At 34.8% G+C, this 23,846-nt stretch overlaps 1 protein-coding gene across 1 annotated transcript in view; it reads left to right on the top strand.

The window, feature by feature from the left end:
• The first annotated feature begins 1,475 nt into the window (after positions 1-1,475).
• Positions 1,476-23,846, top strand: part of LOC143224492 (metabotropic glycine receptor-like) — a 40,512-nt gene continuing 18,141 nt past the window's right edge. The window contains exons 1-2 of the mRNA XM_076452759.1: positions 1,476-1,586; positions 3,460-3,831. The gene's annotated coding sequence lies outside the window, so the exon portion shown is untranslated. The remainder of the gene's footprint in view (positions 1,587-3,459; positions 3,832-23,846) is intronic.

The following is a 23,846-nucleotide window of genomic DNA, read 5'->3' on the forward strand; positions in this document are numbered from 1 at the left end:
GTGTGTTACTTTAATAATTGTGTTGGTTATAGCGAGTGTGTTACTTTATTAATTGTGTTGGTTGTGAAGGAAGTAGCAGGTTAAAAATTTGCTTTTTGAAAGAACACGACATCTGGTGGCATGTAATTCTAATTCTACTAAAAGCAAATGTGACGATTAGAGACATTCTTCAAATTCACTAACGCAATGTGCTCAACACTAACAATATAATGCAATGTGTTTAACACTAACAATACAATGTAATGAGGTTAACACTAATAGTACAATGTAATGTGTTTAGCACTGACAATTCACTGTAATGAGGTTAACACTAATAGTACAATGTAATGTGTTTAGCACTAACAATACAATGTAACGAGGTTAACACTAATAGTACAATGTAATGTGTTTAACACTAACAATACAATGTAATGAGGCTAACACTAATAGTACAATGTAATGTGTTTAATACTAATAGTACAATGTAATGAGGTTAACACTAATAGTACAATGTAATGTGTTTAGCACTAACAATACAATGTAATGAGGTTAACACTAATAGTACAATGTAATGTGTTTAGCACTGACAATTCACTGTAATGAGGTTAACACTAATAGTACAATGTAATGTGTTTAGCACTGATAATTCACTGTAATGAGGTTAACACTAATAGTACAATGTAATGTGTTTAGCACTAACAATACAATGTAACGAGGTTAACACTAATAGTACAATGTAATGTGTTTAGCACTAACAATACAATGTAACGAGGTTAACACTAATAGTACAATGTAATGTGTTTAGCACTAACAATACAATGCAACGAGGTTAACACTAATAGTACAATGTAATGTGTTTAACACTAACAATACAATGTAATGAGGTTAACACTAGTAGTACAATGTAATGTGTTTAGCACTAACAATACAATGTAATGAGGTTAACACTAATAGTACAATGTAATGTGTTTAGCACTGATAATTCACTGTAATGAGGTTAACACTAATAGTACAATGTAATGTGTTTAGCACTGACAATTCACTGTAATGAGGCTAACACTAATAGTACAATGTAATGTGTTTAGCACTGACAATTCACTGTAATGAGGTTAACACTAATAGTACAGTGTAATGTGTTTAGCACTGACAATTCACTGTAATGAGGTTAACACTAACGATACGAAGCTGAAGGTGCAATAAGTATCATATATTTAACAGTGCTCTAAAGGTAGCTGTACTTAACCAAATAACACAGTTCTGTCAGAAGAACTAGGCTGACAGATGACCAGTTGACATCTATGTACATATTCTCAATCAACCATTATCTACTTTGATTAAGGATAATATTGTTTTCCATCTCCTTCGGTTGTTATGTTTAAATGAATTTTTGTATTTGATAAATCACTTATCAGTTGATTATTTGTTTCGAATTTATTGAATACCAAAGTACTTCGATATATGAAACCAATTTCAAAAGCACGTTTCTCGTCTCTTACAGAGGAGTTGCTGTGATAAGCATCGACTTAAAATACGTTGACATTAATCAATGTGCTGAGGACGAGAGTATGTTTGCTGGGACTCACAAGTGTAACACAGAATCTACAGAGGTAAGATGAAAGAGAATAAGAACGTTTTAGTGTTAGTATCATTGAGATTTCCTCCATTTTGTAAACTATAAAATAACAGTTTTATATTATGGTATGGGGAACAACAGTAGGAAGCGATAGGTGTTTGAGTGAACAGTATGCATTCTCACCGTTAAGTCAAATCATTCAACTCCAAGGATGTAGGATGGAGTCACACTCAACATGTTTTTCTACCTTATAAACAGAAAGTAAAAATTTATTAAAACTTCAGAAGATTATAAAACAATGAATAATATTGGTAAACCTACTGGGAAACAAAACCTAATTAGAATGTATGTACCTTGATTTAAACAACAATTTACTTATTTTTACCAATTGTCGTGTTAACCGGTGCACAGAGCTCCTGAGAGCCTCCAAAACCCCTTAGTTCCAATATGGGAGCGACATTTTCAAAATGTGAAAGAAAGTCGATTCTTGTTTAAAACAAGCTTTTTCATGTCCAGTATTGAGACATAAATGAAATGTACTGATCAACCATTTGGATGCTTCAACACACACAAAATAGAGAATATAGACTTGTCTTTATATTTAGACTAAAACTGTTCATTTTTATATGAACCATTATATCCAGTCTTAAAAGCTTTTCAAACCCAAACCAAACACATGTTTAACGTTCGGGTTCTTGTTTACTCATCACAAGGAACCTATATGTTTAGTAGTTTTTATAAACATGTGGCATTAATGTTACTAATCATTCTTCTGACACATCCAGCAGACACGTTAAGTAATCGTTCTTCTGACACATCCAGCAGACACGTTAAGTAATCATTCTTCTGACACATCCAGCAGACACGTTAAGTAATCATTCTTCTTACACATCCAGCAGACACGTTAAGTAATCATTCTTCTGACACATCCAGCAGACACGTTAAGTAATCGTTCTTCTGACACATCCAGCAGACACGTTAAGTAATCATTCTTCTGACACCTCCAGCAGACACGTTAAGTAATCATTCTTCTGACACATCCAGCAGACACGTTAAGTAATCATTCTTCTGACACATCCAGCAGACACGTTAAGTAATCGTTCTTCTGACACATCCAGCAGACACGTTAAGTAATCATTCTTCTGACACCTCCAGCAGACACGTTAAGTAATCATTCTTCTGACACATCCAGCAGACACGTTAAGTAATCATTCTTCTGACACATCCAGCAGACACGTTAAGTAATCGTTCTTCTGACACATCCAGCAGACACGTTAAGTAATCATTCTTCTGACACATCCAGCAGACACGTTAAGTAATCATTCTTCTGACACATCCAGCAGACACGTTAAGTAATCATTCTTCTGACACCTCCAGCAGACACGTTAAGATACTAGGAAGAAGCATGAATCAATTCGATTCACAAATTTTAACTGAATTAGAATAGTCTTACGGAGTTAAAATCCTTATAAGTGACAATGATAAATTGGAAAAGAATACTGAGATTCTGATACTAATGCAAATAGAAACCTCAACATGGTAGACGTAATTTATATATCACCATCACAAAAGAACTAAGTCTTTGTTTATTTTTCTGTTTATCCAGAGATAACTGTTCAAGGGTGGAGTTTCTCCAAACGGTATAATTCAATGACAAGTAACAGACTGGATTTCACGTTTCTCTCTAGTAACAAATAACACAGAAATCAAGAACACGTTACTTCAAGGTATCTTATCTGGATTGAGGAAGGAGTTTTATTCACCTGTGGTACTTTGAATATTACTGTTCGAACTGATAGCTCGTTCTTCCTCCTGCTAGTAACAAACCTGTCCTTATACGTTACTGCTGAAACATTCAGCATGTTCTAGAAGCTGGTTTAATAATTATACATTCTTTTTTTTGATAGTGCATCCACATTTCTGGAAAGGGGTTCAGGAGAGGCGCCTACAAATGTCAGTGCAGGAGAGGATATTATTTTCCCAAATCGTATTTCGTGGGACGTTTCAACGGGGACGAACAAAACTCATTTTTGGGCTCAGAAGTGGAAAATGCTTTTGTGGCAAGTCGGGTTAGGAGTTCGTCGGTAGAGTAGCCTTATTTATCCTGACCACTTCCGTTGTCTTCCTTGCAAACCGGGATGTATAACGTGCGTGGACGACACTTCCTGTTTTGCTGAGTACAACATGTTGTTAAGAAGTGTTGCACTTGGACTACAGAGTTTCTGCACCACCATTACCGTTGTTGTTTCTGTTGTTGTTTTAGGCTCAGGAAATCCAAGGTAGTTTTACTTTAATATTATAATAATTAAAATTATTTTATTTGGAATTGTAAGAGGAATGCTTAACAGCAAAGACTGAAGATAAAAGTCAAGTGATAATCGTTAAAAGCATTAACAATCGTAACAAGAATATTTACCTTTTTAAAGGAAATTGAACAATTCAAATGTGTACATACATAAGGTTACAAATTAGTTGTGTAATTCAAAAATTAATACTAAGTTTGAGAAACCGTAAGTATACATAAAATAAGCTTTTACGTAATGTAACATTTTAAAAACATCAGTATTGACGAAATCTTAATTGAAGTACCATATATTGTTTAACTCTAGAACGATTCGTTTATTAAAGTGAAACTGACATCTGTAGGTCTTCATACAAAAGCGCATCACACCAAATGTTAAACCATAATGTCATGATCCATAAAGATAATAAGAAATACTGTGCCATTTCAGTCGCAAATATTTTATATTACTGGACAGGTTCCTGCCCACTTCTCCAAGAATTTTGTTGTCGTACAACAGTTAACAACATTGGTAGAAGGCTCTTCATGCAATGTTGCTCCACGGATCTCACGAGGTCTAGTTGCGCCACCATGTGTCATTGTATGTGAATAAGTGAAAAATACGGTTCTTTCAGTTAAACATTGAGAGAAAACGTTTACTGAGAAATGTCGAATGCTCCGGTACATATATTGTTAGGTTTATATTTCATTGTTTATGGTTCTAACACGTTCCGTAACATATATTGTTAGGTTTTCATATAATTCTTTATGGTTCTAATACGCTCCGTAACATGTATTGTTAGGTTTTATATCATTCTTTATGGTTCTAATACGCTCCGTAACATTTATTTTTAGGACACAAATTATTGTTCATGGCTCTAACACTAATACCACATTTTGTGCGTTTCTGACACGTTATTGTGTGTATAATGTTTATACTGTATTATGATACATGTAATACTAACACGTTCCGCTGTGTACAGAGTTTATATTTCATTATTTATATCGGTAACTCGCTCTGCTGTGTGTAATGTTTATATCGTGTTATTTATATCTCTAACTGGTTTCTCAGAGTGCAGTATTAAAATTCTTAATTTCATATATCTAACGCATTACGTTCTGTGTAACGTTTATATTGTATAATTCATATTTCTAACAGTACTGACAACTGATGGTTAAAGCAATAAATGTACTTATGAGATTAACATGGCTGCTAACATTAAATCAAATTTATATCAGCTAAAGTTGCCGAGACACACTGCTGACTGTCATGACAAGAACGTTCCCGAGATCTCTAGTGACGTAAAAACTGGGTTTTAATACCCGATACACTACATAAGACCCTTTTTACATGCAGAAGTTAAGGGAAATCTATCTAAAATTATACTGTTTATTTTGGGTTCAAAATTTCTATTTATTATTCAAATGTGTAATTAGTCACTTGAAAATTTTGTTTTCATTTGTTTTACTGTTTGAGCTAAGCCTGATTTCATGTTACAAAAGGAATTAACACAAACCTAATAACAGTGAAACATTGTATGTCAGAACAAGAAACCTGTAAAACTTAAAATATATTTTATAATTTCGAAGTAAATTTATTGAAAAATAAAATTTATCTGTTGCTATATAATTGTTGGTCTAATATTATACAATTTCTGGTTAGCGTCTTGGTCTGAGGTTCCAAAGGTCTTACGTTATGCACACATTTTAGGCAACTGGGTTGGCGCCTGCTTTGTTTTCTCTTTGGTCCACGGTTTCAAATTAGAGACGATTATGTTTGGACCACAGATCACTGAACTGTCTGTTTGGCCATCACCCATTGTGTATACATGAGGTATCTCTTGGCTATCATCCATTGTGTATACATGAGGTATCTCTTGGCTATCATCCATTGTGTATGCATGAGGTATCTCTTGGCTATCATCCATTGTGTATACATGAGGTATCTCTTGGCTATCATCCATTGTGTATACATGAGGTATCTCTTGGCTATCATCCATTGTGTATACATGAGGTATCTCTTGGCTATCATCTGTTGTGTATACATGAGGTATCTCTTGGCTATCATCCATTGTGTATACATGAGGTATCTCTTGGCTATCATCTGTTGTGTATACATGAGGTATCTCTTGGCTATCATCTGTTGTGTATACATGAGGTATCTCTTGGCTATCATCTGTTGCGTGTACATACGTTGTCGCTCTGGTGAACAAACAAAACAAACTTAGAGGTGTGTTAGGATTTAAAACTCTTTTTGTCTCTCCTGTGTTTTTTATTTTTACAATTGCAAAGCTATAAAAAATTTGGATAAAGGGGCTATAACCCCTATATTTGTACCTGCAAGCTATGTTAGCATTACAGTTATTTTATGGTATATTATGTCGCTACTTTTAAATTTTGCGCTATTAATTTTGGGAAGATTGAACCTTTTTTGTGTGCTACAGTTTGTATCTTTAAAGTTTAAATTATGACAAAATTTAGAAAACGTATTATGTCAACTTTAATTTATTTAATACCGTATAAAAGCTTTTGAAAAGTTTATGGTTTTTATGTGAAGGTTTTCTCGTTCTTCTTGCGCCTTAGTGATTCAGATCGAATGCTTATAACGCTAAATTTTGGGTTCCGGTACATGTAATGTTGTCAGCACTGACAGCCAGTTTCTTGGTACGGGACAGCTTCATTAAGGGCCTTTGACTTTGGCCTCCAGATTGTGCCAAAATTCGCTGTTCATTTTCTCATTTTTTGATAATTTCATCCTACACATTACTAAATGTGAGGGTACTTGTATTTCATTTTGATTTTCCTTTCATTTTTAGCATGGACCATTTACTGGTATAAACAAACACAGTATGTAATGTGGCAGGTAACTACTTGAGGTTTGTTAGTACAGAAATGCAGTTATATTAATGTTGGTCTTTAAGGAAATGACAAAGAGAAAGAATCCCTCAACTTCAAAATGTTCGTAGTTACCAAACACCATTAGGTTTCTCTGACTACTTCATCAAGTATCATTATAGTCTATTAACAATAGGAACCTGCTGGTAAGAACATCAGGCTTGATAAAATAGTGAAGGGTTGAAGAATGTTCAACGTACGTCGGACTCTGCTCCAAGTGATAAATTCCTTCAAATACGTTGAGGTATGGACCATCTTTAAACCACACGAACAACGTTATAAACTTTGTCATATGGAAACCAGTAGGCAGTCAGGAACAGTTTTTATTTCATATATCGGCACAAAAGCAAAGTTTTAGTCTCTGCCTAAATAATACTGAAACTACTGAATAGGTTTGGTTTGTTTTGAATTTCGCGCAAAGCTACTCGAGGGCTATCTGCGCTAGCCGTCTCTAATTTAGTAGTGTAGACTAGAGGAAGGCACCTAGTCATCACCACCCACCACCAACTCTTGGGCTACTTTTTTTTATCAACGAATAGTGGGATTGACCATCACATTATAACGCCCCCACGGCTGAAAGGGCGAACGTGTTTGGTGTGACAGGGATTCGAACCTGCGAACCTCGAATTACGAGTCTAGTGACTTAACCACCTGGCCATGCCGGCCTCCTACTGAATAGGATGACTCATTCCTCCAGAAAAATGAAATGAAATAAAAAATGTCTTTTCACAACCATAGACAAGGTCGCTTCAATCACAACCATAGACAAGGTCGCTTCAAACACAACCACAGACAAGGTCGCTTCAAACACTCATAACGTTGCATATATTGTTGAACTTCTGCAGAATCACTTATATTGACTAATTATTTGTTTTTTTAATTTCGCGCAAAAACCATCTGCGTATATATTGATTAAAATAAAATATGCCTGTTTTCTTATAACTAGGCCACATCAGGCTCTCTGCTGAGCTCACTCAGGGGAATCGAACCCCTGATTTTAGCATTGTAAATCAGCAGATTTACCGCTGTACCAGCGGGGGACATTTGGTATAAGTACGTGTTTCAGTATGTTGTTTTTCCTGTTTACTCAATATATTCTGTATTTCTTGTTCGTATTAAATTTCAAACATGTGGCAAATTGTAATTTTTTCCTCTCGTATATTTGTGTTGTAGTCTTTATTTTTGTGAAAATTTATAGATGACAGTATGTTACTTCTCTGTTTCTTTGTGTATATATGTATGCTGTATTTTTTATTTAAACGAAAATTTATATGTGACATTTTATATCCCTCCTCTGGTGGCCTAGTAGTAAGTCTGAGGGTTTATAACGCTCAAAAACGGGTTTTGACACTCATTGTGGGCAAAGCACAGACAGTCCGTTGTTTAGCTTTAAGATTAATAAAAGCAAACAAGTGTGTGTGTGTGTTTTCTTATAGCAAAGCCACATTAGGCTGTCTACTGAGCCCACCGAGGAGACTCGAACCGCTGATTTTAGCCTTGTACATCCGTAGACTTGCCACTGTACCAGCGGGGGACAAAAGCAAAGAAACAATATATTTTTTTATAATATAAGTTTTCTCTGTATAGTGAGTTTATGAAAATGTATATGTTCGTCGTATATCTTATTTATATGAAAATCGATATGTGGCTATTTGTAGTTTTCTCTCTTCGGCGAATTTACATTAGAATCTAAGTTAATATTCTACATGAATGTTTTTCACAGCGGTCGTTTAAAGAACTTGGTTACGTGTGAGCTCAGTTCGTGGCTGTATGTAACGCACATCGAACAGTGTTTCCAGCTATTCTGTTTTCTGTCTCAGAGACAACGTTGTCATGAAGACAGAGGAAGCTTCTCTCGTTATTCATTCTATTTCATTCTTTTTATTCCTGTTTTCAGTGAATGCATTGAGACACATGAGTGACTAGAGACCAAGTACCTTGTAGTATGATCGAACACAGCTGACGCAGAAATGGTAGAAGTTAGGGAGAAATCAATTACTCAGAGATGTAGATTACTCCACTTACGCGTTTATATCAATTGTTTCACACAAAAAACTAAAGACGAGAGGAAACGAGACCTGAGAACGAGTTCAACGAGAATGACGAATACGTGAAAGTTTCTAATAAATTCTTTCGCTTGTGGGATGACGTTAAGTGTCTTATGTCACTTGAATAAAGCGACAATACCCAAATATATGAAAAATTTTATTATTCACCATGATGTGCAGAATAATACTCATATATTATACAATAACCGGAATAACCCTTCACTCACCTGTGAGTTGAAAATTCATAGGATTGTATTATCTTATTTAATTTAATAAAGAACAATAACTTGAAATGCTATTGTTCACAGCAATATGAACAACACAGTTTTAATACAGGAATAACAATAAATATATTCCAAGACATACCTCGTAATACTCGTAAAATTATTTGATTGTATACAATAAATATATTCCAAGACATACCTCGTAATACTCGTAAAATCATTTGATTGTATACAATAAATATATTCCAAGACATACCTCGTAATACTCGTAAAATCATTTGATTGTATACAATAAATATATTCCAAGACATACCTCGTAATACTAGTAAAATCATTTGATTGTATACAATAAATATATTCCAAGACATACCTCGTAATACTCGTAAAATCATTTGATTGTATACAATAAATATATTCCAAGACATACCTCTTAATACTCGTAAAATTATTTGATTGTATACAATAAATATATTCCAAGACATACCTCGTAATACTCGTAAAATCATTTGATTGCATACAATAAATATATTCCAAGACATACCTCGTAATACTCGTAAAATTATTTGATTGCATACAATAAATACATGTAAAGACACACCTTTCAGTTTTCGTAAAATAATTTGATGATATACAATGAACACGTGTAAAGACATACCTTTCAGTTTTCGCAAAATCATTTTGTGATATACTATAAATTCAAGCCAAAGCTAATATCTCAGTTCCTGTAAAATTATTCAATGATATATAATAAACACATGTCAAAACATGACTGTCAATTTCCGTAAAGTTATTCGATGATATACAGTAAATACATGTCAAGACATATCTCTCAGTTTTCATAAAATCACTTGATTATATATATATATATATTAAGAATGATACTCCTATTGAATTATATGTTGATGTCTAAGTAACCGTGATGGTGTCGACCACATATAAGAGGAGATGTATTTCTTCTGCTTCTTCGTGCGAATGAAGTGGATTCTTAAGGCCATTACATCACCTTGGCAACACGATAAAACATTCGGTGTTAAGTAAGAAAAAGTGAACAAGAACGTGCTCTGAATGTCACGTGACCCAGACATCTGCAGCTGCTTGTTATCCAGTGAAGCTTTTGTGTTAAAACTTACGGTAAAAGTTATAAACAAACAAATTAACGCCACCAATTAGTCAATGTTAGTTCTGTGTGTTACTTACACTTTACGTGCGTTTGGTTTCGAATATCTTTAGAAATCTAAAGTCCTTTAATAAATTTCATATAACATCTGTAAACATATAAAAGGTTAAGGCAATATGTTTGTGAAAACCAGATGGGTAATTCCGTTTCTGATTAAGTATTGGTGTATCATGATGTTTATGTATAATGTGGGCCCCGCGTGGCCAAGCGTGTTCAGACGTGCGACTCGTAATCTGAGGGTCGCGGGTTCGCATCCCCGTCGCGCCAAACATGCTAGTCCTTTCAGCCGTGGGGGCGTTATAAGTGATGGTCAATCCCACTATTCGTTGGTAAAAGAGTAACCCAAGAGTTGGCGGTGGGTGGTGATGACTAGCTGCCTTCCCTCTAGTCTTACACTGCTAAATTAGGAACCGCTAGCACAGATAGCCTTCGAGTAGCTTTGTGCGAAACTCAAAAACAAACAAACGAACAATGTATAATGTTCCGAAGGTAATTTCATATAACTATTAACCCTCAGAAAGGAATGTGAGATCTATATGAAATGCTTGTTTTAAAAGTCTCGCAAGCTCGTTTTCTATGCCTTGAGGGTTGAGTGTGCTTTTTAAAATGTAGTATATGTAGTAGCTGTTTTTAAACGTTTATGGTGAACATTTAATTCTTTATTAAATATTAAATTTATATATCAATAAGGTCAACTCTTAAACCTGACAAGAAGTATATAATGGTATAATTCAGTATACAAGATCACTAAAATTCAAAATGTTCAGAATGCATCGAATGTACAGTCAGGTATCGTTACTGTCAACGATGTTTTCGGTCATAATCCCAATAACATCTTACGAAGATCGACCAGCTTGAAAGATTTAAGTTACTCTTAAACCCATAACAGTAGAACTTTCGACGTCGGATTCAGTGCTTTAAATTATATATGACTATCACATATACAACTGAATAACTTATTTCTACCAAATACATAGTAAAAACGTATAGTTCTCTATAAACTTGATTTTATTGTACTACAATAGCCAAAGCATTTATGAGTTATATACATTATCGCTGAAATGTTAAGTTCTATTTCCTGGGATGTAAACAGCGCAGATAGTCCATTGTGTCGTTTTGCGTGTCAACAAATAGATAAAATATATACAGTATAGTTTAATGTGTAAACGTTATCATAATCTGAGAAAACTATCTGACGATTATCAAAATCTATCTGATAAGCTAGTAATTTTCAAACTGTGTGTCACGGCATGTTTCTGAAATTTCACCAAACGGTGAATAATTAAGAATGATAAGATAACAATCTACAAAAAATATTGTAAATATAGTGCAGCACTAGTGTCGTGCAAGTTAATATTGTAAATATAGTGCAGCACTAGTGTCGTGCAAGTTAATATTGTAAATATAGTGCAGCACTGGTGTCGTGCAAGTTAATATTGTAAATATAGTGCAGCACTAGTGTCGTGCAAGTTAATATTGTAAATATAGTGCAGCACTAGTGTCGTGGAAAAGTTAATATTGTAAATATAGTGCAGCACTAGTGTCGTGCAAGTTAATATTGTAAATATAGTGCAGCACTAGTGTCGTGCAAGTTAATATTGTAAATATAGTGCAGCACTAGTGTCGTGCAAGTTAATATTGTAAATATAGTGCAGCACTAGTGTCGTGCAAGTTAATATTGTAAATATAGTGCAGCACTAGTGTCGTGCAAGTTAATATTGTAAATATAGTGCAGCACTGGTGTCGTGCAAGTTAATATTGTAAATATAGTGCAGCACTGGTGTCGTGCAAGTTAATATTGTAAATATAGTGCAGCACTAGTGTCGTGCAAGTTAATATTGTAAATATAGTGCAGCACTGGTGTCGTGCAAGTTAATATTGTAAATATAGTGCAGCACTAGTGTCGTGCAAGTTAATATTGTAAATATAGTGCGCACTAGTGTCGTGCAAGTTAATATTGTAAATATAGTGCAGCACTGGTGTCGTGCAAGTTAATATTGTAAATATAGTGCAGCACTAGTGTCGTCGTGGAAAGAGTTAATATTGTAAATATAGTGCAGCACTAGTGTCGTGCAAGTTAATATTGTAAATATAGTGCAGCACTAGTGTCGTGCAAGTTAATATTGTAAATATAGTGCAGCACTGGTGTCGTGCAAGTTAATATTGTAAATATAGTGCAGCACTAGTGTCGTGCAAGTTAATATTGTAAATATAGTGCAAAGCACTAGTGTCGTTGCAAGTTAATATTGTAAATATAGTGCTAGCACTGGTGTCGTGCAAGTTAATATTGTAAATATAGTGCAGCACTAGTGTCGTGCAAGTTAATATTGTAAATATAAAAGTAACTGGTGTCGTGCAAGTTAATATTGTAAATATAGTGCAGCACTAGTGTCGTGCAAGTTAATATTGTAAATATAGTGCAGCACTAGTGTCGTGCAAGTTAATATTGTAAATATAGTGCGCACTGGTGTCGTGCAAGTTAATATTGTTAAAATATATTGCAGCACTAGTGTCGTTAAAAGTTAATATTGTAAATATAGTGCAGCACTAGTGTCGTGCAAAGTTAATATTGTAAATATAGTGCAGCACTGGTGTCGTGCAAGTTAATATTGTAAATATAGTGCAGCACTGGTGTCGTGCAAGTTAATATTGTAAATATAGTGCAGCACTGGTGTCGTGCAAGTTAATATTGTAAATATAATTGCAGCACTAGTGTCGTGCAAAGTTAATATTGTAAATATAGTGCAGCACTGGTGTCGTGCAAGTTAATATTGTAAATATAGTGCAGCACTGGTGTCGTGCAAGTTAATATTGTAAATATAGTGCAGCACTAGTGTCGTGCAAGATAAGGTAAGTGGAGTAGGGTGTCGTCAGTGGAAAGAGATATATATTGTAAATATAGTGCAGCACTGGTGTCGTGCAAGTTAAGGTGAGTAGATTAGGGTGTCGTCAGTGGAAAGAGAGTTTTGAAACCATTGTCCAAATCACCATCTTTTTGTGATGGTTGATGAATTTGGGGTGCTATACAATATCTTAACTTTTACACTATAACTTATGAAGTGTCCCTTGCAGAATGTGGAAATTGGAAAGTAATTTCTGTGGACAGGTCGCTTATAAAAGCAAGAAGGTTCAGCTAAATTTTACTATGCATGAAACTGTAAATGTTTAGTTAAACTCTACTGTGCATAGTACTGTAAAGGTTTAGCTAAACTCTACTATGTATAGTACTGTAAAGGTTTAGCTAAACTCTACTGTGTATAGTACTGTAAAGGTTTAGTTAAACTCTACTGTGTATAGTACTGTAAAGGTTTAGCTAAACTCTACTGTGTATAGTACTGTAAAGGTTTAGCTAAATTCTACTGTGTATAGTACTGTAAAGGTTTAGCTAAACTCTACTGTGTATAGTACTGTAAATGTTTAGCTAAACTCTACTGTGTATAGTACTGTAAATGTTTAGCTAAACTCTACTGTGTATAGTACTGTGAAGGTTCAGTTAAACTCTACTGTGTATAGCACTGTAAAGGTTTAGTTAAACTCTACTGTATATAGTAGTGTAAAGGTTTAGCTAAATTATACTGTGTATAGTACTGTAAAGGTTTAGTTAAATTCTACTGTGTATAGTACTGTAAAGGTTTAATTAAACTCTACTGTGTATAGTACTGTAAAGGTTTAGCTAAACTCTACTGTGAAAACTACTGTAAAGGTTTAGCTAAACTCTACTGTGTATAGTACTGTAAATGTTTAGCTAAACTCTACTGTGTATAGTACTGTAAAGGTTTAGTTAAACTCTACTGTGTATAGTACTGTAAAGGTTTAGCTAAACTCTACTGTGTATAGTACTGTAAATGTTTAGCTACACTCTACTGTGTATAGTACTGTAAAGATTTAGCTAAATTCTACTGTGTATAGTAACGTAAAGGTTTAGTTGAACTCTGTTGTGTATTGTACTGTCTCTTACCACTCATTGTAATTCGAATTTCTATCATTTGTACTTGTTATTTTATTTCTTTTAACTCCTAGTGAAAGACTGGCCACTAGTCTAAACACTAAAGGTATAAAGGCCGATATGTGGATCATTATATTTTGTAAGTTGCGGGCATTAGTGGGGTTCCTCTCTCTTTTTTCAACTTGTGCTGGGCGGTGAAGCCAACATGTCTTCTTAGTTTGGAGAAGTAAATACTTTTACTCTGTGGTTCATTAGTACTGTGTGCTGGTGACGTTAACTCGCGTGATTAACCCTTTTTTCCCCATTCTATTCTTTCATGGCCATTAAACGGTAAAATGTAACGTGTTCATTTGTGGACAAGAACTGACATCGTGGGATTATTTCTGCTCCATATAAAGTTCTTACACTGAACAAAGTTTCCTATACTGAGTTAATCAGCCGATAGGATTATTATATAGTTCAAGGTTCATGCAGCCAAACACCCAGGGGTGTAGTAGGTGGGTGTAATTATTTAGTCGAAAATTCAATATTGCCCAACTTCTTTCACCGTAACACATTTTGCACACACAGTCTTTGACTAGCGGCTACACACGTGGTGTTGTTTAAATAGTTATTAGAGTTAACGAGATAAATCTGTAAAAAAAAACTGTGTGCTTAAAAAAAACTGTGTGCTTATCTCCCTGTATAACAAAAACTGTGTGCTTATCTCCCTGTATAACAAAAACGTTTGCTTATCTCCCTGTATAACAAAAACTGTGTGCTTATCTCCCTGTATAACAAAAACTGTGTGCTTATCTCCCTGTATAACAAAAACTGTGTGCTTATCTCCCTGTATAACAAAAACTGTGTGCTTATCTCCATGTATAACAAAAACTGTGTGCTTATCTCCATGTATAACAAAAACTGTGTGCTTATCTCCCTAGACTAAGATATAGACTTGATGAGTACACTAGAATGGAAGGCAATTACATGTTCTAAAAAACAAACAAACATTAGTCTAAAGGACAAACTTTCGTCTTCATGTTCTCAGTGTACTCATCCTGAAGTCTACACAATCCTTTAAGTAATAGGTCTAGTCTTGTTTTTTGGAAGATCACTAAACTTTGTTACAAGAATAAAGAAAAATATGCTCTGTGCTGTACGTGTGTAAGTCAAAACTAATATGTCGTTCTCTTCTAACTGTTACAGTAAATCAAACATAACCATTTTATATATATATATGAAACATATACGTAAATAATGTCATATACACGTTTTGAAAATGGATGATATGTCAAGACACACTGCGCGTAACTAACAGAAGTGGTACTTCAGCGAGATTCTACTTTCCGTATCTCGAACTGTGTTAATCCAAAGTAACATATTTTCAGTGGATATTCTCTACTGCAGCGTTACTTTACGTTCCAGATTTCAAGATACAGCTAGACCTTTTCAATTCATAACTGGGAGTTTCAGTTGGTGTAAGTGTAAGCTACATGTAGAGAGTTATTCGGCATAGCCAGGTGGTTAAGGCGATCGACTTCTAATCTGAAGTGCGCGGGTTCGAATCCCTGTCGTACTAAAGATGGTTGCCCTTTTAGCCGTCAGGACGTTATAATGTGACGGTCAGTCTCACTTCTGCGTTGATTAAAGAGTTGGCGATAGGTGGTGATGACTAGCTGCCTTCCCTCTACTCTTACACTGCTAAATTAGGGACGGGTAGCGCAGATAGCTCTCGTACAGCTTTGTGCGAAATTCAAAAACAAACAAACAAAGAAAGCTATTCAACAAAAATCGCTCACATTTAACGAAAATGTTTCGCACACCCACACAAAAAGTCACGTTAGTTAACGGCCCAGCATTTTCCCTACAGATTCGCCTTAGAGTAGAAATTTAGTTTTCTTTATTCGGATTAAAGATAGTTGCTAATAAGGTGAAAGGATGTGTAAATACATGAATATTTTCTAGGACAAACAAATTGGATTAGCAGTTTCTAACTCAAGTTTTCGAAAGAATCATGGAAGTGAACAGTTACAATTAATTATTCCATTACCTACTTTTCAGCACAAATTTGTTAGATTTTTTCCTAATTAAAGAATGTTTAGAGTAGTGTGATATTAGCTTAAGCAATTAGCATAAATACTGATGCTTGATACGGCTCTACCGCTTGCATGAAGGTGATGACAAGAAACTGTTAATCTAAATTCCATGGCGTTCGTATAAAGGAAGTTGATAACACTATTTTAAAGAGGGAAAACTTCCAACATGCATTTTGAAAAATTTGGTTGGTTCTGTAAAGTATAGGTCTGTTCCAAATAGTATGGTTGTTATTATATAGCGAATGTTGGTTACTATCGAGAGTCACTTTTTTAATTCTTGTAGTTTATTGGTGTGTATTGAGAAAAAGTCATAAAAGCTAATTAAAAACACCTCAGGTGTGAGAGAAAGGTGCGGCCAAAATATGGAATTAAACGTGCGACTTAAAGAAATGAAATCAAAATTGGCATATAAACTATTAGCTATACTTACAGCATTCATAATGATTTTACACCATACAGTCATACAGTCATTAATTAGTTAGATAGGCTGCGTATTTTATTTTATCCACCATTCTGTTACAGGTGAACAAAAAACACGGCCTGGCATTGTTATCACATCACTGGTTGGTTCAAACATTATCTGTGTTCATTATTCTGTATGACAGCAAGATTAGGCCTTGGTTATCACATCACTGGTCGGTTCAAACATTATCTGTGTTCATTATTCTGTATGACATCAAGATTAGGCCTGGCATTGTTATCAGATCACTGGTCGGCTCAAACACTATCTGTGTTCATTATTCTGTATGACAGCAAGATTAGGCCTGGCAAAAACACGGCCTGGCATTGTTATCACATCACTGGTTGGTTCAAACATTATCTGTGTTCATTATTCTGTATGACAGCAAGATTAGGCCTGGCATTGTTATCACATCACTGGTCGGTTCAAACATTATCTTTGTTTATTATTCTGTACAACAGCAAGATTAGGCCTGGCATTGTTATCACATCACTGGTCGGTTCAAACATTATCTGTGTTCATTATTCTGTACAACAGCAAGATTAGGCCTGGCATTGTTATCACATCACTGGTCGGTTCAAACATTATCTGTGTTCATTATTCTGTACAACAGCAAGATTAGGCCTGGCATTGTTATCACATCACTGGTCGGTTCAAACATTATCTGCGTTCATTATTCTGTATGACAGCAAGATTAGCCTAATATTTTAATATATTCTGTGTTTGTCAACAATAGCTGAGTTATCACATTATTTATCAATGATAGTAAACAACAAAATGGATATTGTTTGTGAAGAAGAGTTTTAACAAAATGATTTAAAATTCTTTCTTTTACACAGACACTTTACCATCTTTTTTAAAGCAGGTATGAACTATATGCCTAACTTTTCTTGTGGTTCCATATGATCCATAAAATAAACTATTGATAAAATCAATCCCCTCATATACTCGTTTAAAACTGCTTTAATTGTAATTCGAAAAAAGTAAACTGGTTGTTTTCTGTATTACAGGTCCTAAACGACCGGTTCCTGATATTATTAATTTATTATTCAGAAAATTAGTTGTCACAGTTTTAGGAGGCTCTAATAACCGAAATCTGGGCCTACTTATAACTTGATTGATAGTTAATATTATATCTTTTAATGATAAAAATGTTGAAAACATTTCCAAACGTTCACTAGATTTCTCTTTCAGTTCATCTCACTTCTTTTAATCCATATTCAAGATTTTCCCAAATACTTTTATTTCTAGTTTATTTTCTATGCACGTTTTATAAGGAACAGATCATAAACCATAAAGGTTTATCTTTATTAAACTTTTTATTGTGTTTTCAGTAACACTAAAACCATGATTCCTCTTCAGTGTAATACTTACATCATCAGCTCAAGAAGGTAAAAGAAATCTTTGAAGATTACTGAACTTTAATATTATTTTGTTAATAATTTGTTTCGTAAGTTATAAAGAAAAGGTTATTTAGCTAACGTAAATAAAAAACATTTATTGGAGCACCTTTCAAATAATAGTTAACTTAAAACCGTCCTATGAATAACGTAAATATAGCATTTTTATGTATTACGTCAACTGTCATATTTCAAAATTATTTTTTTAAAATACCACCGTCAAATTCCTATGATTTACGAGGTCGATTTTTTTTTGTCAAAATATACGTTTACTGTAGTCAAACAATCATTATTTTGGTTCGCAAGATGTATTATATTATGCACAACATCACATATGTACTGATATGGAAGTTTGATTATAATGAATCAGATGACGGATAGCAGGTTTCATTCTATTTGTTATGACTTTAGACAGAACTTTATAATCACTACATAAAAGGGATAATGGTCGTCTAATTATTAAATTTGTCATATCTCTCTTTTATACGTATTAACTTTATTACTATTTTTCCATACACTTACAAAATTCACCTGTTTCCATAGAATGATTAACACCTAAAGTTTTGGTCTGCCAGTTAGTAACCTCACTTTTGTTCACCTTTCAACCATTGGGCTATCGTTTCTAGGGGACTTATTTTTTTCTTATGATTGACGCACAGCAGTTATTTCTGTAAATGTTAAACCTTTACGTTTATTTAATAACGTTTCTCTGAGTATAATTTTTTAAAATAAAAATCTATAGTCGTAGGATTTACTTAATATGTATTAATTTTATCACCATTTTTATTTTTGAAAACTCTCAATATGGATTTTATATACTAGGCGTTTGCTTAATATAAGAAAAAACAACAACTAGATTATTTGGTGTCTATAATTCTAATTGTTTCAAAGTGTTTAGCACCAGTTCCTTCAGTATAAACAATACCTATCTACCTAACCTATATCTATCTAGCTATCTATATCCATCCAGCAATCCACTCATCAACACTCACTCTTTCCATCTATTTATTCCATACAATTTTTTTATCAATTCATTCATTCATGGTCCGGCATGGCCTGGTAGTTAAGGCACTCGATTCGTAATCACGGGTTCGAATCCCGTCACACCAAACATGCTCTCTTTTCATCCGTGGGTCATTATAATTTGACGGGCAATCCCACTATTCGTTGGTAAAGAGTAGCTGCTTTCCCTCTAGTCTTACACTACTAAATTAGGGACGGCTATAGCCCTCGTGTAGCATTGAGCGAAATTCAAAGTAAATAAGCCAAATCTTCCAGTCATAACCTCAATGCTGAATGTGTATTTGTAATAAACACATCATTAGAATCTATAAAGGTTAATTTTATTTGTTCAAAACCAAGTTGAAATGTGAGTTTGTAAAATCACAACAACAAATAACCGGAAACTCTATGATTGTACGTAATGTCAGACTTCTATAGAACACTGAGTTGTTATAAACTACATGATTGTACGTGATGTCAGACTTCTATAGAACACTGAGTTGTTATAAACTATATGATTGTACGTGATGTCAGACTTCTATAGAACACTGAGTTGTTATAAAGTTTGTTTTATAGTGAATCTACAAAATTTAAAAGTAAATGTCAGATTTCTTATATTGACGTGAAACAGAACACCATTCAGTAAGAACTGAACATTATTTGATCCCTGGGTTAGACATATTGTATTGTAGATGAAAGTGTTTGCAGTGCCTCTGTTCTTTGCATCATTGTATTGTAGATGGAAGTGTTCCCAGTGTCACTAACCTCTGGGTCACACACATTCTATTGTAGATGTAAGTATTCCCAGTGGTTATATGAAATATTATCATCACAATGGTCTATTTACGTTAAGCTGACCACACGGTTCAAATTCTGAATTTTATCATATGAGTCCTCTCTGAACTGGAGTTATGTATTTCCAGTACTTTTAAGAATTAAAACACTACTGTGTCATTGTCCTGTCTCGGTCAGTAGAAACATTGAACACAGCATGCTACCAGACAAACATATGCAACTTGCACACGCTCACGTGTTATTATTATTTTCTCTTTTGCAAATATACTTCGTAGATGTCCTATGTTAGCCATAATAAATATACACTACATGGCCAAAAGTATGTGAACACCCCTTCTAATTAGTGGGTTCGGCTATTTCAGCCACATCCATTGCTAACAGGTACATAAAATCAAGCCATGCAATTTCCGTAGACAAACATTGGTAGTATAGAATGGGTCGTACTCAGTGACTTTCAACGTGGCACTGTCATGGGATGCCACCTTTCCAAGAAGTTAGTTCTTCATATTTCTGCCTTGCTAGAGCTGCCCCGGTCAACTGTAAGTGCTGTTATTGTGAAGTAGAAGCGTTTAGGAGCAACAACAGCTCAGCCACGAAGCGGTAGGCCACGCAAGCTTACAGAACGGGACCGCCGAGTGCTGAAGCGCGTAGCGCGTAAAAATCGTCTATCCACAGTTGCAACCCTCACTACCGAGTTCCAAACAGCATTTGAAAGCAACGTCAGCACAAGAACTGTTTGTCGGGAGTTTAATGAAATGGGTTTCCATGGCCGAGCAGCCGTACACAAGCCTAAGAACACCATGCGTAATTCCAAGCAAAATACAGTGTAAACTGCACGCGCTCCGCTCGTGACTTTATACTACTATTCTTAATATATCATGTTTAGCGCCTGTAATCACTACAGTGCAGTGCTCAGACTATACACGGGTCTATTTAAATACACCTAAGTTTTTCTTTTCCTTATTTATCTAACTTCTAACATTTCAGTGTTTTAAATAGACAGATATTGAAATACACTTCGCTTCTCATAGCTTAGTCCTACAGTATTGATATAGGTCTGGAAATGTTTGTGTAGTCCTACAGTATTGATATAGGTCTGGAAATGTTTGTGTAGTCCTACAGTATTGATATAGGTCTGGAAATGTTTGTGGTAGTATTTTAACCGGAGGTACATGTTATCCTTAACTATAAGGAGGTAAGCATTTCCACGTTTCAACTTGCCTCTTTTACCATCTAACCATGGTTGCTCCGTTTGGCGTCTTGGCTGGCCATACAGACGGTTCAGCCATCGATCTCAAGTTCTCTGCCTTCATCGACCAACTTCGATCAATACAAAGGCAACCAGCAAAGCCACTTTACAGCTCTCTTTACTGTGAACCTCTTTGTGCAGAATTCTTACATTCTTTTTTTCGGTCGAAGTTTTATATCGAAACGAATATTCTGCGCCAACATAACTGTAATTGTTTTGTTTACATTAGTGTACATAAACTAATCTGCAACTAAAATTGAAGAAATTAAATAAACATTGTAGTTTGCAGAAACGCAAGAAAATTTGATCATAACCGGATTATTTACTAACCCTCAAACGATGAACTGACTAACATTTAAGTTATAACAAGTCGGTTCCTAAATGAGAAAGAAAGAACAGGTCGTGAATAATAAATAATTACTGAAGTTTTAAAACAATTATGGCTCGATGGTTCGAACATGCTCGCCCTGTCTGCCGTGGAGACGTTATATTATTACAATCAATCCCAAAATTCGTTGGTAAGAGAACATCTCGAGGGTTGACGGTAGGTGGGTTGAATATCTGCCTTCTCTCTGGCCAATCGCTTGCAGACAACCATTGAGTAATTTTACGTGAAATTCAACAAATAAACAAATTAACATTATTTTATGCAGAAGCAAGACAGCGATTAGAATTTAAAACATAAGAATTATTCTTTGATAGAGATTTGATATCTGGAAACAATAAACTGATTAGATATTAAGATATAAGGACTCTTTTTTTATAGAGATATTTACCTAGCAACAATAAACCGACTAGAATTTAAGCTTCATTAACAGAATTCACATTTTTAGATTATTTTTTCCGGAAAAAAGAGAGCAGTTAGCATATGAGATATTGGAATTCAATGTTTAAAGAAGTTTATATCCGGAAAGAAGAGAAAGATTATAACCCAAGATTTTATAACAAGGAACAAACCAGCATCAACTGGTCAAGAAGTCAGATGTTATGGAATTAACTTCCAACATGGATCAAGAAGCCAACAAAGATCTAAAGATTTAGAATTTAAGATTTTAGATAGTTTGTACCTTGGAATTAGATGACATCATAGATGTAAGAATTGTATTTGGAGTAGATATTACCGAAAGAAAAGTCCGTACACAAGTTGAACCTCTTTCACAAAACGAGGGCCATTAAAGAAAAGAGAATTCCCGTCTTTAAGTGGTTCTGTAAAGAACCCAATTTGTCTTTAAAATTAGGAGTGTTCGGTTTTCAAGAGGTAACTGATTACCGTTTAATTGATAAATGTTGGTTCTTAAAGAGCTCTTACTCAGAAACAAAGGACCAGTTAACATTTGAGACATAAGAAACCGTTGTTAGAAGAGATTTGTCTGGTAAAAGGCCCAAGTTAGTGTCTATATCCTAATCTTCAAGGTACTATAGATGCACTAGATGTATTTAACTCGGAAATAAGTGAGACTGAAAGAGTCTGATTGTTCTAGCACAAAGCTACACGATGGGGTATGTGTCCTTAGTCCACTGCAAGGAATCAAACCCAGAAGGTCAGCATTGTTAGTTCGCAAACTTACAATTGACCCACTAGAGTACTAGAAAAAAAGACCAGTTAACATTTAAGATATAGAAACTGTTTTTTAAGGGTTTTACTTGGGAAGAAGTCGTAAGTTAACGTCTACAGAATAAATATTCAGTAACTAAAAAGGTATTGTGGCCAGAAAATAAAGTGCTAGTTAGAATTTTATAATTAAAGATAGCGGTAAACTATTAGTCTTACTTTTCTGTCTCAAAGCTACAGAAAGGTCTATATGCACTCTGTCCATTGCGGGGAATCGAATCCCGAGCTCTAAGGTTGTAAGCCTTAAGGCGTATCTCTGACCTACTTGAAGAGAGGAGAGACGTGGCAAACCGAACCAGTGTCAACAAATGTACCCCGTTGTGAAAATTATTGTTTATAGTTATTTCTTTGCTACTGAGCTCAAAGATGCACAATGAGCCCATCGCATGGATCGAACTTCGACTTTTAGCGTTAAAAGTCTTCAAGCTGAACCACAGTGCGTTGTTTTGTTGAAATATGTTTTATTTTATTTGCAGAATAACGTGGAATAAATTCAGAGTTCTTGCTGTTTTTAAATATTTAGGGGCCTGGCATGGCCAAGTGACTAGGGCGATTGATTCGTAATAAGAGTGTCGCGGGTTAGAATCTCCGTCACACCAAACATGTTCGCCGTTTCAGCCGTGGGGTTGTTATACTTTGATTGGCGGTGGTGACTAGCTAGCTGCCTTCCCTCTAGTCTTACTCTGCTAAATTATGGACGGCTAGAGCAGATAGCGGTCGTGTAGGTTTGGGCGAAATTTAAAATCAAGCAAACAGTTTAGACTTTTTAACCATTTTTACAATCTTATTGTCCAAATATTATTCGAGAAATGAAAGCGTTTGTTTTGAATTAAACACAAAGTTACACAGTGGGGTATCTGTGCTCTGCCCATCACGGGTATCGAAACCCGGTTTTTAGCGGTGTGAGTTCGCAGACATATCGCTGTGCCACTGGGGGACAAATGAAAGTGAAAGATAAAAAAAAATTCAGCATATGTAAAGACACTTTAGTGTCTTGTCATATACTGTTTGGTAGTTCCATCATAAGTATTTCCAGTTTCTGTTGTCACATTTGTTATCATTACCACATTCGTTAAAAATCAGTTGAGAATATTTGATTAACTACACGTTTAACAACTGAGTAAAAG

The sequence above is a fragment of the Tachypleus tridentatus genome, chromosome 1 (assembly GCF_004210375.1).
Source record: "Tachypleus tridentatus isolate NWPU-2018 chromosome 1, ASM421037v1, whole genome shotgun sequence".
NCBI classification, from domain to species: domain Eukaryota; kingdom Metazoa; phylum Arthropoda; class Merostomata; order Xiphosura; family Limulidae; genus Tachypleus; species Tachypleus tridentatus.